Source organism: Monodon monoceros, unplaced genomic scaffold (assembly GCF_005190385.1).
Source record: "Monodon monoceros isolate NGI ecotype Baffin Bay Population unplaced genomic scaffold, NGI_Narwhal_1 Super_Scaffold_9, whole genome shotgun sequence".
NCBI classification, from domain to species: domain Eukaryota; kingdom Metazoa; phylum Chordata; class Mammalia; order Artiodactyla; family Monodontidae; genus Monodon; species Monodon monoceros.
The window spans coordinates 30,844,166-30,860,776 of NW_021703786.1; the positions used below are offsets into that span (position 1 = coordinate 30,844,166).

A 16,611-nucleotide genomic window follows, 5' to 3' on the forward strand; every position below is an offset into this window, starting at 1 on the left:
CTCCCCGGGCAAACGCGTCAGAGAGACATCCCGGACCAGGAGAACCACAGCCGGTGACTCCCCGGGCAAACCCGTCAGAGAGACATCCCGGACCAGGAGAACCACAGCCGGTGGCTCCCCGGGCAAACCCGTCAGAGAGACATCCCGGACCAGGAAAAGCAGGGGCTACCCCAGGGAGCTGGGAGTGGACAGGGGTAGGGGTGGGAGCCCGGCCAGAGGAGTGGGAGCTGCTGGCACTGGGCCCCTCACTACTCTTCCTCTCTGGAGAACAGGGGAAAGCGAGCGTTTACTTAGGAGGAAGAAAGAGAATCCAAAGCCTGCCTTAGAGAATTGGTCTGTGGGAAATCTGAACCCGCTTTGCAAAGGAAAACGGGGGTAGATGTGGCACTGCAGACACTGGGGCTGGGGCCGAGGGAAGGTGACCTCCACGCCAATCGGCTGCTCAGAGAGCAGAGGAATTAGAAGCTGCTGGTTGGAGTTACGATAATGGTACCACTTCCGATCTGCCACTCGGAAGCAGCGGAGGCGTCAGACCTTATTAACATTTACACTGCACCATTTTATCACGTTACTGCTAATGACATTCACCAGAGACGCGGCTGGCTGCGTGAGGCCCGAAAGTGGGCAGTGAATACCTCCTGGCTGCTGGCTGCTCGGCCGGGCGGCCAGTCCCTGGCTCCCCAGAGGGGGGCTGAGCCCATCTCTCCCCTCCCTGCCTGCAAGGAAGGCAGGATGTGGGAGAGGCTGTGACCTCTCATCTAAGTAAGTCCATTATCACCGTGAGAATGAATGACAGGAGAGACTAAAGCGCTGCTTAAGGAGAGGTTCTAATTAGCTGGGGTGGGCAAAGCCTCCTGGCAGGCGCCCGGGCTGGGAGACTTCGGGAAGGAGCTTGCTCCTGGGGGCTGACAACCAGCCCTGCTTCTGCTCTGGAAGGAGCAGCGTCTCCATCGGGCGGGGGTGATGGGGGAGGCAGAGGCAAGGGGCTCTCCGGGCAGCCCTCGCCAGTGCCCCTCTGGCCCGAGGACACAGTGAGGTACTGGATCAGAAGCCCTTGGCCGAGCTAGTCTGTATACAGCACCATCAGCAAGTCATTTAGGAAAATTACCACTTAAGGGAAACTTTCCACTGATGAATTTCTCTTTTGAAGGATGGGAGAGGGACACGTCATGTGGAAGAACACGTACAAAGCCGCTTGTCACCAACATTCCCAAACGGCCCTGGCCTGCTAGAAACTGGACTCTGGGGCACCCGGGCCAGAGGCTGGGGACTTTCACCTCTGACCTGCGACGCCCCCTGCTGAAAACACGGTGCTCCAGCTGTGGGTGTTGGACATTTTCTTGGTGGGTGGCTTATGCGGGAGGTCAGATCTGACTTTGGAAGCCTCAAGACTGGGTTTTCGAAGGTTCCGTTGCTTAAAACCAGGGAGATCACAGAACCAGCCGCAGAGGCAGGTGGGGAATTCTGCTGCTGCGGGCTGCATGGGGCCTCCTCGCCAAGAGGGAATCCATCTTCCTCCACCTCCTCGGCAGACGTTCATTTTATAGGACCCGGTAGGATGGGACCCCGCTGAGAGCACCCCTCGCTTAAAGGGACTGAGCACACAGACACACCGCCCAGGGTAGAGTCGGAAGCGTACGCGAGGCGCCCACCGAGTGCCGGGGAGCGTGAGTCGGGCTGAGAACGAGGGTCTGCCGCCCTCTTTCAGATCCAGCTCCGGGACAGCAGGTCTGTCCTCAGGGTGGGGACTGGCGGTGAAGGACTCTTTTGGAAGATTCGGACAACAGGCTGTGATATCTGTGGCTGGACGGCGGCTGGGAAGTGCTTTCTTTCTCTCCGCTCAGGAGCCCAGACTGAACACAGGGCTCGGGAAGGCGCAGGGCCGACAGCCAAACGGCAGCCCTCGCGCGGGGCAGAGCTCATGCAGCGCAGGGAGCCCAGACCGAGACACGGCTCAAGCTGGGGCTAGTTAAGGAACAGGTGTCCTCTGCAAATCAGCTCCTGCCAGACTCAGCATCCGGGGTGGCGAAGGACAGAGGATTCGGCCGCGGCGTGTCTGGCCTCACCGCGGTGTGGATGCGAGGTCTGGGGGACGAAACGGCCCTGGTGGCCCAATGGTCCAGCTGACCAGCCAAGCTTGGCACCTTCTGTTTTCCCTTTTCTTTTACAAAAAGAAGAAATTAAAAGCCGAGAGACAGCCTGTCCTCCTGGGTCTTCTTGTCCAGCCTGTATGACATTATAAATCACCTGGCTCCCGAGCAATTTCCCAACTCCCAAATGCCATTGATCAGTTCAAGTACGGTCTCTGTTCAAGGACTCTGCGAGCCCGACACATGACAGGAGGCAGGGACACCAACTGCTGTAGCCGAGTGTGCTTCTTTTTTTTCTATAAATTATTTTATTTTATTTATTCATTTTTGGCTGTGTTGGGTCTTCATTGCTGCGCGTGGGCTTTCTCTAGTTGCGGTGAGCGGGGGCTACTCTTCGTTGCGGTGTGTGGGCTTCTCACTGCAGTGGCTTCTCTTGTTGCGGAGCATGGGCTCTAGGCGCGTGGGCTTCAGTAGTTGTGGCTCGCAGGCTCTAGAGTGCAGGCTCAGTAGTTGTGGCACACGGGCTTAGTTGCTCCGCGGCATGTGGGATCTTCCCGGACCAGGGCTCAAACCCGTGTCCCCTGCATTGGTGGGTGGTGGATTCTTATCCACTGCACCACCAGGGAAGTCCCGAATGTGTTGCTTTAAAAAAAAAAAAAAAAACAATTCTTTGGTTTCTAATGAAACCTTCAAACTGGTCACTGGGAGCAAACTCTGAGACAGACCCGGGAGGGGGCAAACGGGGCCGCCCACGTGCCTCTCTCTTCTGGCTGCTGAGTTTAGACGTGCCCTGTGACAACCCTGCCGGTCCTGACGGACAGGACGCAGCTCACGTCCTCAGGCACGGCCGGCAACGCTTGGCCACGGCTCTTACAGTGTCCCGGTGGCACCGTGAACTTGACACGAGTCTAGAACTCAATGCTACTTCTCCGCCCACATCCCCAGGCGGGTTAAGGGCACCACCCACGTCCACCTGCTCCCACTCCAAACTTCCAACTACCCCTGACCCCTTCCTCACTCTCTGTGCTGATGTCCCATGACCGCTGTAACTTGGTGGCTTAAAACCGCAGGAACGTGTTTTTTGTAGTCCTGGAGGGGACACAGGGAACACGGAGCAAGGGCTCCTAACCCAGCCTGGGAGGGGCCGGGGAGCGGGGGGACACAGGGGTAACAATACATAAAGTAAGAGGAATCAGGTGGGCAGAGGGCTGGGGGCAGTTCAGGACTGGGGAGCTGTCGGGCCCCTTTGTCCCTGTCCTCTCCCTCCTGGGCCCGAGCCAGCTGGTGCCAGGGCCGCCTCCCCACCGTCAGCCCCAACCATACTCCGCTCGTGATGAGCGAAGGGCTCATCGCTTCAGACGACAAAGTCCAGTGGCCCCATGGTCTGGTGCCAGCTGCCTTTCTCAACCTCGTCTCTGGAGACACCACCCCGAGAGCCTACGGGCGTGAGTCCCTGACTTGCCCGCCCCCTCCGGCTGCTGGGCCTTTGCTCGGCAAGCTCGTCACACCATTTCTGCGGGTCAGGGTCCCGCTCAAAAGTCTGCTCCTTCACCCTTGTCTCCTGAGTCCCCTCACTGGAGTGGGCAGAGTTTCCCTGCACATCTGTGTCCCCCATGGGACTCAGCTGACCGGGCAAATGCCTGGAGGGTGGGGTGGGCAGGGACGAGCCCGTTTCTCCAGCCTCTGCCAGAAATGAGACCCGGCGACAGGGGAATAAAGACAGTCCTAACCTAACTCCCAGCTCCCGGTCCACCAGAGGCAGGAGTCAGTGTCTGAGAGATGCAAGGAAGGCCAGGGGGGCTGCGCTCCGAGATGCCTGGGACAGGACGGCGGCTTTGCTGAGACCCCGAAGTACAGACGCTCAGGCCCACACGAGCCGGCTGGCCTCGGGGAATCCAAGGCTCGTCTCTAACTGGAGCCACCACCTTCCTCTTGGGAAACAGCCGCAGCTACGGGACGGGAGAGAGGAACACATGCTGTGCTGCTTCGGAGAGCATCTTTCAATCAGGGTCCCTTGCTCAGAAGTGCGGAGGCTAAGCTGCGCCCACTGCCCTCGGAGAGGAGAGACCCCCAACGCAACTCAATCTTGCTTCACACACAAAATGAGCCCGGGATCGGCCATGTGCTATGTCCTTTGCTCAATGGTGCAAAATGAAAAAGCGGGAGCGAGTCAGAATCGGGGCAAAGTAGTAAAGCAGCTTGCTGCCTGTCTCCCCACCCCCAAATTTCTCTGCAAGTTTAGCTGGCCAGAGAACGAAAATGTTAATTTGGTGGGAATCCCAAATTAGACGCCAGGGGACCTGGGTGCCAAGTCTCTGGGCTCCGCCTTCTGCCCGTGCATCTGTCACGTCAGCCTCAGCCCTGTCCTCCCAGCTGCCGCTCCTGTTAACCACCCATCACATCAAAGGGGTCCCGTGATGAGGTCGCTGCCCAGGGCTGCATACCCCCGAGCTTCACAAAGTGCTCACACAGGCACGGTTTCACGTCACGCTCACTGCCATCTGTGAGGTCACCAGGTAGCTGACAATGTCTCATTTTACTGACAAGGGGGCGGAGGGACTGGAGAGGTTGGGTGACAGGGTAAGGAAGTGGCAGAGGGGACTGGGGGGTCTCCTGGCCCTCTGCCCCGACTGCTGTGATCCACACACTGCATCCTGTGTGAGGCCACTTTCCCCTCTGACTCCTGCTTTCCCCACACCAAGCTAATTCTCACCCTCATGCCTCAACCCTCGTGATTCCTCCTGCTGGCAAAGAATTTCCTCTCTACCTTCCTTATTCCTATCACCTTTCAAGCCCTGCTCAAGTGCCAGTCTCCCCTGCAAGTTTCTCCAAATGTTTTATTCCTCCCTGGGGGCTCCTGACTGAATCACCAAACGCACGGTCGGTACCACATCACTTAATCCTTGTAGGTTCTGTGTCGCTCCTTGTTCGTGGGCTGCTTGTGCCATCAGCAGAGGGTAAGCGCCATGATGGCAAGCTCTGCATCTCTCGGCACATGTGAGATGCTCAGTAAATAAACATTTACAGCATACACTGAACTTGGTGGAGGAAGTGCCTGATAGAGGCAGGTTTACTCCTGCAGGGTGGGAAGAGGCCACCCCAGTCTTGCTGACTCGCTGTGTACCCTCTGTCATGGGCAGCATCTGGGCTGGCAGAGCAAGTGGCATGTGGGTATGCAGAAGTCACCCGCTCGCCGGAAAGCAGTTCACTTTGTCAGGGAAAAGCTCCCTTCCCAAAACAGTTGTGAAATCAACGTGCTCTGATTTAGGAAGAGTGCATGGAAATGGCATTGCTCCAAGCACGCAGCTGGCTCCAGGGGAGGGTGAGACGCAGCCCCGATGAGGAGGAAAAGGCCTGTCTGAGATCAGTTCGGGTACTCGGCTGCCCGCCGTCAGCAGTATCTCCCAGGACGCCCACTGAGGAAGGGGCAATGTCTTACAAGAAACCTAAAGTCAAGAACCTATACGTCTTCAGAGGAGCGGCTCTTCCCTCTCCTACTTCTGGGAGACAGTGGATTCATGGTTCCCCAAGAGCCATACACCGGCCACCCACCAGTTTTTTTTTTTTTTTTTTGCGGTACGCGGGCCTCTCACTGTTGTGGCCTCTCCTGTTGCGGAGCACAGGCTCCGGACGCGCAGGCTCAGCGGCCATGGCTCACGGGCCCAGCCGCTCCGCGGCATGTGGGATCTTCCCGGACCGGGGCACGAACCCGCGTCCCCTGCATCGGCAGGCGGACTCTCAACCACTGCGCCACCAGGGAAGCCCGGGACCGTAGTTTTTAATTAGAACTTAAACTTGGATGAAATTCAACAACACCCATAAGTCCATCTCATTCCCCTCGAAAAAGGGGTGGGGGGAGGAGATATAGGGCGCGCTCTTCTTCGAGGAAAGAGAAGCAGGAGAGAATGATGTGCTAAAGTGATGGCCACCGTACAGGACAAGCGTCCTAAGAGCCTCTGGGCAACTCCATGGGACAAAGGGCGATACACCAATCACCTCCCCTAACAAGTGACAGTGAGAAAACATCCTAGAAGAGCAGCGGAACAGTCAGCCGACTGCTGACCCAACAGGGGAGGGTCCCTCCCAGCCCTGCCCCCGACGTTGGCGTGAGCAAAGGGATAGGATCCGGGGGGACAAAGGCCAGATGGTCAGGGAAGCCAGCAGTGGCCCTCAAAGCACCAAGGGAACGCTTCTGTGGTGTCCCATCGTTCCCGGGCCGAGAGAGGGCTTGGAGCTGAAGGAGGTGACGCCCTGCCTGGCTGGGTAACTGGCTGGACGGCCAGTCCTTGGACTGCCTGCTTACCTACTTACTTCCCTCTAAAAATAAGCATCTTTTCGGTTTGTCTGTGGCTCCCATGGTGTAGTGAGATGGAGCTTCCCAGAGACAAGAACTCAGGCGTCAGCAGCTTTCTCTCACTTCAGCTGTCAGTTCCTGACTTTCAACACAAAAGAGCGGCAGATCCGCTTGGAGCCTTCTTGTACTAGGGCGCTGGGGGGACTCCGACTTCTCTTGTTAATCTAGCAGGGGTGACGAAGCGAAATGTCTTGGAAGGGGGAATGGCGGTAATGCTGCCTGATCTACCTAAACACACAGGGACCCGTGGGGCTGACGACCCAGTGCACGGGGCCCCAGCGAGCCAGTTCACTCAGAGGTGGCCACACACCGAGGGCACGGCTGAGCTCTGTGGACTGGTCCTGGAGGTTCCTTCAAAGGACAAAGGAAACGGACGCCCTGCTGCTGACACGGCTGTCCTTGTTGGGCGCTAAGGGTTAAGAGTTAATTGGGGTTAATGGAAACTCAGCACGAACCCGTCCCTAGACGGGAGCTGAACTTTCCACGCATCCTTGAGGTGCAGCGAAGAAATGCTCAAGGATTCTATTTTTATCCCTCAAGTGGCTGTGAACGTTTTGGTTTTGGAGTTTGTATTTTCCCAACTTGAATGACAATGTCTGGTGATCCAGCCACGAGAAGGAGGTGCGTTCTGAGGCAGTGAAGGACAGCGGAGGGACCAGAGGCTTCGGGGTCACATGCTCAGGGCGAGGGGTCTGAATGCTAATGTTGTCCCAGCTAACGGCGAGACCCTAGAGCACTTGTGAACTTCCCAGAGCACGTTACGTGTGCAGAGAAGGTACTCAATAAACAGCAGCCCTGGCCGTGTGACCCCAACAAGGATCAGCACACCCTCGCGGGATCACAGCCCACCTGTCCTCCCAACATCCCGGGAGGGGGAATTCGGAACAAGTGAAGCCAAGTGACGACCTCCGGCCACAGAATGTTAGGTCGATACTATTCCTATTGGACTTACAGCACCTCCACCCCAAGCGCTCTTCAGGGGGAGTTCAAGTTCTCAAGTACCAAGCATGAAGGATCAGTCATGATGCAGATGCAATGCATGATGTGAGGGAATGAGAACAGGGGGTAGGGCTGAAGCGGCGTCAGCAGCTTGTGCACTGGACCCAGTGAGCCATCCATCAGCACAGCCTCTCTGCCAAAACCCTGAGACGAGAGGCATCGTGCCACCTAGAGGAGGTCACCTGAGTCCTGCAGGAGGACCGGCAAACTCACAGGAAGCTCTGAGAATGAGGTTTCAGAAACAACAACCTTCCCCGACAGGGCAGGGCGGGGCTGACCCCGAGAGCGTGAAGAGCCCTGCTGTGGGAGGGGGCTCCTGCCAGGATAGACTGCTGGGCTTCAGACGACCAAGCCAGCAACGATGGGGGCGCTGCCAACCTCTTACTCACCGATCCCTCCAATACGCTTACCTGGTGGAGAAGGAGTGATGGAGACGGATGGAGGCTGGACGCCTCTCCAGCCTCGCAGGCGTGGCCTGTCTGACAGGCACCCTCCCCAGACGCGCTGCTTAGGGCGAGTCACCCTGTCTTAGTGTCCCTGGGTCCCTCCCTAGCTTCCCCAAACCTCACCTAGAAGGTACTTCGGAGATGCTTGCTGAATGGGTTGAAAGACTGAAAGATTCAGGTGATGCCTGAAGGTGAAAGTGGAGGAGGGCTAGGACTTCCCTGGTGGCTCAGTGGTTGGGAATCTGCCTGCTGGTGCGGGGGACACGGGTTTGATCCCTGGTCCGGGAATATTCCACATGCCGCAGAGCAACTAGGTCCGTGAGCCACAACTACTGAGCCTGCGCTCTAGAGCCCAGAAGCCACAACTACTGAGCCCGCGCGCCTAGACCCTGTGCTCCACAAAAAGAGAAGCCATGGCAATAAGAAGCCCGTGCACGGCAACGAAGAGCAGCCCCCGCTCGTTGCAACTAGAGAAAGCCCGCGCGCAGCAACGAAGATTCAATGCAGCCAAAAATAAATAAATTTAAAAGAAAGTGGAGGGTTGATGCCCAGATATTCTAAAGCAGCGTGTGATTCTGGAGCATAGACGTCAACTCTATAAACCCAGCTGTTATCTCATGACGCCCTTCAGCAGAAAACAAAGTCCACTCCTGTCAAACAATTCAGCCCCATTCGGACTGAGTGAGCTCCGAGACTCGTAACATCTGTAGCGCTCATCAAAAGGTGAGCGCGTTCTGCCGGCAGACACTAAGCCCAGGAGAGCAAGGCGCCGAGCCCCAGGCCGAGGCCAGAAGTTAAGATTCCCCAGGGAGTTCTTAAGTAGCCACTGAGCTACAGAACAGAGGCAAGAAACCAAACCCACACGACAGGAACTCGCCCGCCTGTCAGACCTGGGGATCAGGGGGCTGGCCGGGAGAAAAGACCTCTCCCCACGCACAATTCACCGAGAAGAGGATGAAATGCTGGGGCACCTTCCCGGCAGCAACACGGACTGGCCAGGGCGGGGCTGCCTGAACAACCTCTGCCAAGGTACTGTGAACACGCTCTTTGTCTCTGATACCGGGGAGCCTGGGAGCGATTTCAGGGAGGGACCACAGAAGGGGTGGCTGCTCCCAACCCCGTGCACACGGGCAGCTCTGGCTGTCGAAGCCCAGAGTGCTGCCTCCTACAGGGTGTGAGTTCAGTCGCTTTGTGGCTGGGGAGGGGGCGGCCTGGAAGACAACGGCAGAGAGGCCCCCCGGACTGAGCCGATGCGTCAACTGTACAGGATGAGGGCTCCAGCTCTGAGAGGGGAGGGCTGGGCACAGGACGGTCCAGGCCTCCGGCGCATCGCTCCCCAGCTCTCAAGGAGCCTGGGTGATGCGATCTCAGCCCTGTCAGCCCGGAGACAACCATGCACGCAGAGGGCAGGTCTCAGGCTCCCTCTGTGACTCCCCAGACACACTGACTGAAAGGCTGCCTGGACTGTTTGACAGTTGAAAACATCCCCAGATCCCTCCCTCAAAGCTGCCTGCTTCCCTTTCTTTCAAGGCAGCTGGAAACAGAACAGACCTAGGAAAGAACCCAAAAAACTATAACTTCCTTTTCCGAGCCCCCTTCTCTAAACAACCCCCCACCTTACTCAGATGAGATAGAAAATCCCTACTTAGGGACCTGAGGTTTGTACCCAGCTTTATGGTTTTTGCTCTGGGAGGCAAAAAAAAAAAAAAAAAAGAGCATATCTCCTCCCTAACCCATAGATGGTGAAAAAGATAGGTTGGGAAATTCATCCCAAACTTCCATGATCAAGCACCGTGATGTCCTACCAAGGAGCCTGGCTGCTTCACGCAGTTTTAGAGATGGTGGGAGGAGCGACCTGGGAGGGGGTGAAATGTCACAGCCTACGGGAGGCTCCTCCAGTGCAGGGTGGCCTGGCATGTGCTGTGACCACTGCTGGAGGGAGGCCGGGTCTTTCCAGAACATACACTGTGGCTCCCAGCCAGTGGTCTCCACCATCACATCACAATCCCCTCCCGGCTTCTGGAGTCAGGTGGCGTCCCATGCACCTGGTCCAGGTGTCATGCCCACATCACCTCCAAGCCCCCAGTTCTGAGGGGATGCTGTTGGCAGCGAGGGAGGGCTCTGCCCCCGACCAGGCCACTCTTCCGCCCAGAGCCTACTCCTGCTTCCTGACACTCCCCAGGAGACTAAGCCACCTCTCAGAGAAGGAAGGCTCTGTGCTGGGGTGGGGAAGAAGGAGGCTCAGAGAACCAATGGGCAAGTGAACCAACATTACCGCACACCTACTGAGTGCCCAGACAACAGCATCTTCCATCTAAGATCGCTTTTGAATCCTGACACCCTACAAGTCGGTTACTGTCTCCATCTTAAAAAAACTGAGGTTGAGAGGGTTAACTAACTAGTCTAAGATCTCATAATAACCAAGACAGCTGAGATCAGAGGTCAGGCTGTCTGTATCCAAGGCCCAGTCCTCCTTTGGAGCACTTGACTGCCTCCCTCGATTACGTCCTAGAGAAAGAGTCTCTCCAACACCCCCTCCATGTCCCTTCCAGGCTGGCTCCCAGGGCCGGGCCAGGAGGGCTGGTCTGGTCTGATGGCATCAGCCTGGCACGGCTGCTGCCGTCCTTGTGGTCTTATTGGAGGACAAGCCTGGGTGCCTGTGTTGTCTCTTTCTCAGCTGGAAAGCCAGATGGTAACCAGTGGTGGGCAGAGTTCCAAGGATTTGATGCCAGAGCTGCAACCCTTGTGATCTGGGGAGAAAAGATAAATATTGTGGAAAACCCACGAAGTCACTCACTCAATGATGATAAGCCATCAGGGTTTAAAAAGGACGGCCTGGCTTCTCACAGGTGTGAAAGAGACTGGGGCAGGGAGGGGAGGGTCCACTCCCCCCCGCCCCGCCACATCCAGGTGAAAGACCAAGGGGCTTGATCGTGAACTAGGTGGGCTTTAAGGACATTATGACAAGGAGCTGGGGAGGGACAGGGGGTGTGTGACGATGCGGGAAGCGGGATGAAACAGGTGGAAGGCTGGGGGCTCTGCCTGGGGAAAAAGACTGGACTTTGGAGATGGCACCTGTTCTAATACTTCACTTCTCACACTCCAGGTGCCAAGAGGTGGCAGAGAAGGAGATGGGTGGTGAGCCATCCTCGACCTCCTGGCACCTGGATGGCTTTGGGCTGCTCTCCGCTACCTTCAGCCACCAAAGATAGGGGCCCCTAAGCCCTCGCTGAGGGGCAGCTTCTGTCCCAGCACCAAGGAGCAGAGGACGGCCGCCAGCTGTGGTGAGCCCTGGGCGTCAGCAGGCCCAAGGGCTGATGGAGGGTCTCGCACCCGTGCCCGGCCGCAGACCCCGTGGCGGCGGCCCGCCTGAAGGGTCTCGTCCACTCAGATGCTCGTGGAGCAACCCCCCCCGCGGGCAGCCCCGTGCTGGCTCTGGACTGAAAGGTGGATAAGGCACGGCCCTAACCTCGAGGAGCTCACGGTGAGGCCAAGGAACTGAACACGGATAAGAGTCCCATTACCGCCACGCGCGGGTGAGGGGCGGGGGTCCCTGAGCTCAGTCTGGAATGAGTGAGTGCTTGTCGGGATCTGAAGTGAGGGGAAGGCACGTGAAGGGCACAGAGCCGTGAAAGTACCCGGCGTCTGTGGAGGACAGTGGCCAGTGAGGGTGGGGCGGTGGTGAGACAGAAAGTTCCAGAAGGAGATTAGAGCAGACCACGTCCCGTGAAGGACTTCAGAGCTGCCTTGCAGAGAGGAGTTTCTAAAGGATTTTAAGTACGGAGATGGCACTCAGATTTACCTAAAACCAGGCTGAAAGAATGAGATGTCAGAAACAGAAATGCCTCAGGACCCTGGGGCAATCCTCATGCTGGGAGGAGGCACCTCTCCTTGGACAAGCAGCCCAGGCGCCGGGGCTCCAAGGCCCCCCTCGGAATCCCCCGCGTGGGAGTCCTCTCTGTTCTCACGGGCAGATCTGAAAGGGACTTGGAACGTTAGAACTGTAAGTTCTGGGGGCCGGAGGAGAGGAGGCACGGCTGGGACTCCCCGTCCAGCTGGGTGCAGTGACAGATGCATGAAAACGTTGACCCGGGCCTGGCGGTGAGCCCGAGCAAGGAGGTGCACAAGCCCAGGGCAGGCTCCGAAGCAGCCCTCTACGGCAAGGAGAGAACAGGTCTCACGGGGGAGGCAGGGCTCTGCTAACGAGCAGCAGAGTTGAAAGCCCCAGAAGAGTGCGGCAACCCCTCCTCGGGCTCAGTGAACAGGTGCATAGATGATGACTTCCTGCGCACCGCAGGCTGGGTTTACCCCTTCCCACTTTTTAGCCACTGAAATCTGTCTGCAGAGAATCAAACCCAGCTCTGTGGCCCGGTCTATTTCTGCTGGCTGTCAAACAAGGGGAGAGGATGGGTACCTGGCGTCCCTCCCCCAGGGCCGGCTGAACTTACACGCTGCTTCACAGACACGAGGAAGCTGGAGCTATTGGCCACGTGATCCAGGGGCTGGGGAACAGCTGTCGCGGCCAGACTAGAGATCAACTGGGCCTTACAGGTCCTCAGAACAGGAGGACTTGAGGGGAACGGGTGGGCAGGTAACACCCTATATCGTGGACTGTGTTATGAATAACAAGGGGTGGGGAGCCCCTGGGCTTTCAGCTTCCTCGGAAAAAAGCACCCACACCCCCAACCACCGGATTCTGTCAAGAACGAAGCTGCTCAGATACCCTGGGTGCTGGGCAGGACGTGAGCCCCGTGGACGCTTAGGACCAGCAGGGCTGTTAGCGTCTCCAGTAACCTGCTGGAATCTGACTGCTTCTGCTGGCCCCGCCCCGGGGACACGAGGAGGCGGAGCCATTGCCCTCTGTCACCTCAACTGCCTGACGCCTGCGTGATGCTCCAGGAGAGGTGCCGGATAATCACTGCGGATGCTCAGGCACCCCCCCTCCCCAACTCTTCCCGCTCATCTCTGCGCAGGAAGAGCGGGGCCAGGGCTGGAGCGGAGGGAGGGAAGGAAGTCAGGGCCCGGGATGCGGAAGCCCTGCAGAGAGCACGGGCGGACTGGCTCCACCTCTCCCCTGCTGACCCCCGACCTCGAAATAAACGGAAAGCAGGATTCTTTGCGGGGTACCGAGTAACCCCGGTGGAGGTGGGGAGGGAGGGGAGCCGGCAAGGCAAGGGGGTGATTAACGAGCTCCGTGGAGTCGGGTGTAAGAAATCACGCTAATGACCCCCGGCTCCCTCCCTAGTGGATGGTCAGAGGCCGAGGCCTCTCTGTGGGGCTGGCACGCTGCGGGCTCCAGGAGGAAGGGACCGGGTGGGACCTGTTGGCCACAGGTAACAAAGCAGCCGCTGGCAAAGGGGTACTGCTGGAGGCCCTCTTCTCCTGGGGACACTCAGAGTCTGAAACCAGTCTGGTCAGAGCAGGAGTGCAGTGCTTCTGCAGTGACGCGCCGGAAGCCAGGCTGGAGACCTGCGATGCCTGCCCCGTCTCTCCCTGGAGGAGGCTTTGCAGGGCCCTGACCGCTGCCTCTTCAGCTGAAGCTTGGGGAGCAGATCCAAGGGAGACCAGAGCAGGCCTCTCCCCGGGAGGCTGGGTGTCAGCAAGACCACTTATCGCTGCGAGAGGGCCTCGGCCAGCAGACTTTCTCAAAGGGCAGAGGACACAGAATCACCCTCAGAACAGGTGGAAAATGCAGATTCCTGGGCCTTGCAGTCCTAGGTGCTGCTACATTAGGCCTGGGGTGCAACCCAGGGATCTATATTTTTAATAAGTACCAGTGGTCCTGGAACCAAGCTCTGAGACCCAGTTGAGGTGACTGTTCCTGGCCGGGGGTGGGGAGAGGGCTGGGCAGTGTTCCTGGAGGCTGGCGACCCATCCCTCGGGTGCAGCACAGCCTCCTGAAACAGCAGTGAGAAGTTCTCCTGCCAGAACTGCTTGGGTGTCACAAACTGTGGGGGGCCTTCCAGCCCTGGTCAGCATCTAACCTGGCCCGGCAGCCTCTTCCCTCCTCCTGTCCAGGTTTCCAGAGAGCGTCTCAATCCGCGGCTAAAGGAAGCTTTTTTGTAGCTCAACTCAACATGCCCTGCTGTGCTCTGTGACCCGTCCTTCTGGCTTCACACAGCATTTGCTCAGCCGTGCCCTCTGCGGTACCTCCCTTTGCACGCGAAGGCTTATTAAAATGTACCTTGGCCTACTCTTGGCTAATTCACGAGACATCCCAAGCTCGTGCTACTTAATCGGATGTCATCATTGATATGCACCCTAATTGTTCAGCTCTGCCTAATCACGTCCGTGTCCCAGGCACCCTTCTGCTGGCTGAGAACGCTTCGGGGTTCCTTAGCTGCTGCTTTCTCCTCGGGGCCAGCCTGCAGGCTGGGGAATGTGCCCATGGATACTTTTAGTCTCCGCACGGTTTGCTGGGCCTCCGGTTGGGACACCAGCCACACGGTGGAGCACGCTTATTACTTTAGAATGAGCACTTTATTTAATTAAACAATTACCGCCAGGGCCCTGGGACACTATTTAGAAATACAGCAGATTCTGTTTATAACAGACACCCTGTAACAGAGAGCAAGCATCATTCAGGGGGTAGCACAGCCTCACAGAAGGGCCGTCGCGAGGACCACGGATTCAGCTATGGAATGAAAGCATCAGAGAGACATGGAGCTGAAGGAGGAACGTGGTTTAGCGTAAACAGTTTTGATCCTCGTTAGCACGAGATGTTTAAGAATGTTCCATATTACTCTTAAAACAACTGGAAGGCTGCTGTATTTCCTATAGTTCTTTCCTATACTTTTTGGGAAATGAAGCCAAAAAAAAGAGCAGGGGAGAGTAAGGATCTGAAATTGACAACTGGGACATTTCCTTAAAGAATACAAAGTCATTTTTTTAGCTCTTTGCCCAGAAATGGGAGGTCTGCAAGCAGAGGGGATGCAGAGTCTGGAGATGGCCTCAGCTGTAGCGTCTTGGGAGTTTGCCTAGAGCAGCTTCTGAGGGGACTGACTAAAAACAAACAGACATGGACACACACACCTGGGTCAGTGGCCAGGACCAGCCCGGGGAGCTCATGAAGCAAGGAACAGCAGCTTTGCACCACCGATCACGCTGCGCACAAATAAAGAAGCCTCCAGCTTAGGGCGTGCCCGGGATCAGTGTGAAGTGTGGGTAAAAATGGTCCTGAAAGAGCACAGTGCAGAAGGTCCCCAGCAGGGATGAACACTCCCCAAGGAGACTTATTTGGAAGTTTCCCAACCAAACTGGCCTGTGCATGAGTGTGGGTCGTGGGTATATTCTTAACAAGCTCCGTGACGCTTTCCCGGCTTGGGGCCCCGTGTGTGTGCACGTGCGTGTGTGTGTGTATCCGTCTGTCTGTGATGTCCACGCCAACCCCACGTCGGCCTATTTCTCCGTGAAATGGGCTCTGGACTCCTGCACTTTACATACAAACATGTGGATACACTTCACCCAAGAGATGGGCCTCTAAAAGTTCTATTTATAGATACTTAATTTCCACAGAAAAACGTTTTAAGCGCACTAGGGAAAGTAAGTACTCAAGAGAAACCTGCAGCAAGCCCTTCTGTAAAGTATCAAATTGTTTTGTAACAAATAATTACCCACTGAGTTCGTTTTATACATTGGTATTTTCATATCATGGGGCTTCTTACAAGCCGAGTCTGCTGGCAGGGGCGGTCCAGTTGTGGCGCACAGATAACTTTCCCCATCGCAGTGCCCATCCCTGAGTGAACTGGGGAAGGGGGCAGGGAGAAAGGACAAGACACCAGACAAGCCAGACTGACAGTTCCCCACGTGCCCAGGGTAAAAGTGGCTTGTGCCCTGCGCAAGTCCTATTTGTAAGGATGTACTCATTACTTTCCAGACGACGGAGATGGGGGTAGAGGTCGGGGACATTCTAACAGGGTCAGAGAGACACTCAAGCTGCCACTGTGAGAAGGGGTTCTGGGCAGTTCACCTGGCTCAGGAGCTACAGCCGAGTTCCCTTCATCCACTAGGACGGAAGAAAGGCCAGAGGACTCGAGCTCAGCCGGTGAGCAGCTTCCAGGGCTTGGGGAGGGGTGGTGCGGACTGTCTTGTGATCCTGACGCCCGTCACCTGCTATCTTTACCGGGAGCTCGGAGCGGATGGCACAGGGGAGTCAGCGCTGTCCTCTAAGCTGGTGTGTCAGGCATCAGCCATTGCAGAGGCAGGACGTGGGGGGTGATGGATGGCGAGCTTAACGCTGGCGGACAGAACCCATGTCCCCGAGAGCCGCGTTAAAAATAAAAACAGTCCTCTCACTGAGCCGGAGGGAGCTCGGGCCAAACACCCCAAGGCACTGGGGGTCAGGGAGGAGGGGGTCACCGTGGTCCAGCGAGGCGCTACCCAGGTCTCCTCGGAAAGGTGAGGGCTGGTCCTGAGCAATGCTGGGCAGCAGCTGGGCTGGCACTGGGGACGGACCGGAGGCTGTGCCCAGACACCAGTAGCAGTGGGGGGGCGGTGACGGGGGTGCCCCTGGGGTCCCTTGGCAGGAGCTGGAGAGACAAGCCATAGTGTCAGACTGAGTGACAGCGTGATCTGAACTTCATTTAGAAAGGGCTGGGGGGGATGGAAAGCACAACGAAACACAAGCAGCCATTCCCTGGATGAGCCATAGAGACAGCTTCCTAGGAAAGGGAGGAAGGGAGGGAGGAAGGGAGGGAGGAAGGGAGGGAGGAAGGGAGGGAGG

At 57.2% G+C, this 16,611-nt stretch overlaps 1 protein-coding gene across 3 annotated transcripts in view; it reads right to left on the reverse strand.

Moving 5' to 3' along the window:
* Positions 1-16,611, reverse strand: part of TMEM104 (transmembrane protein 104) — a 58,060-nt gene that overhangs the window by 17,923 nt on the left and 23,526 nt on the right. The window lies entirely within an intron of this gene.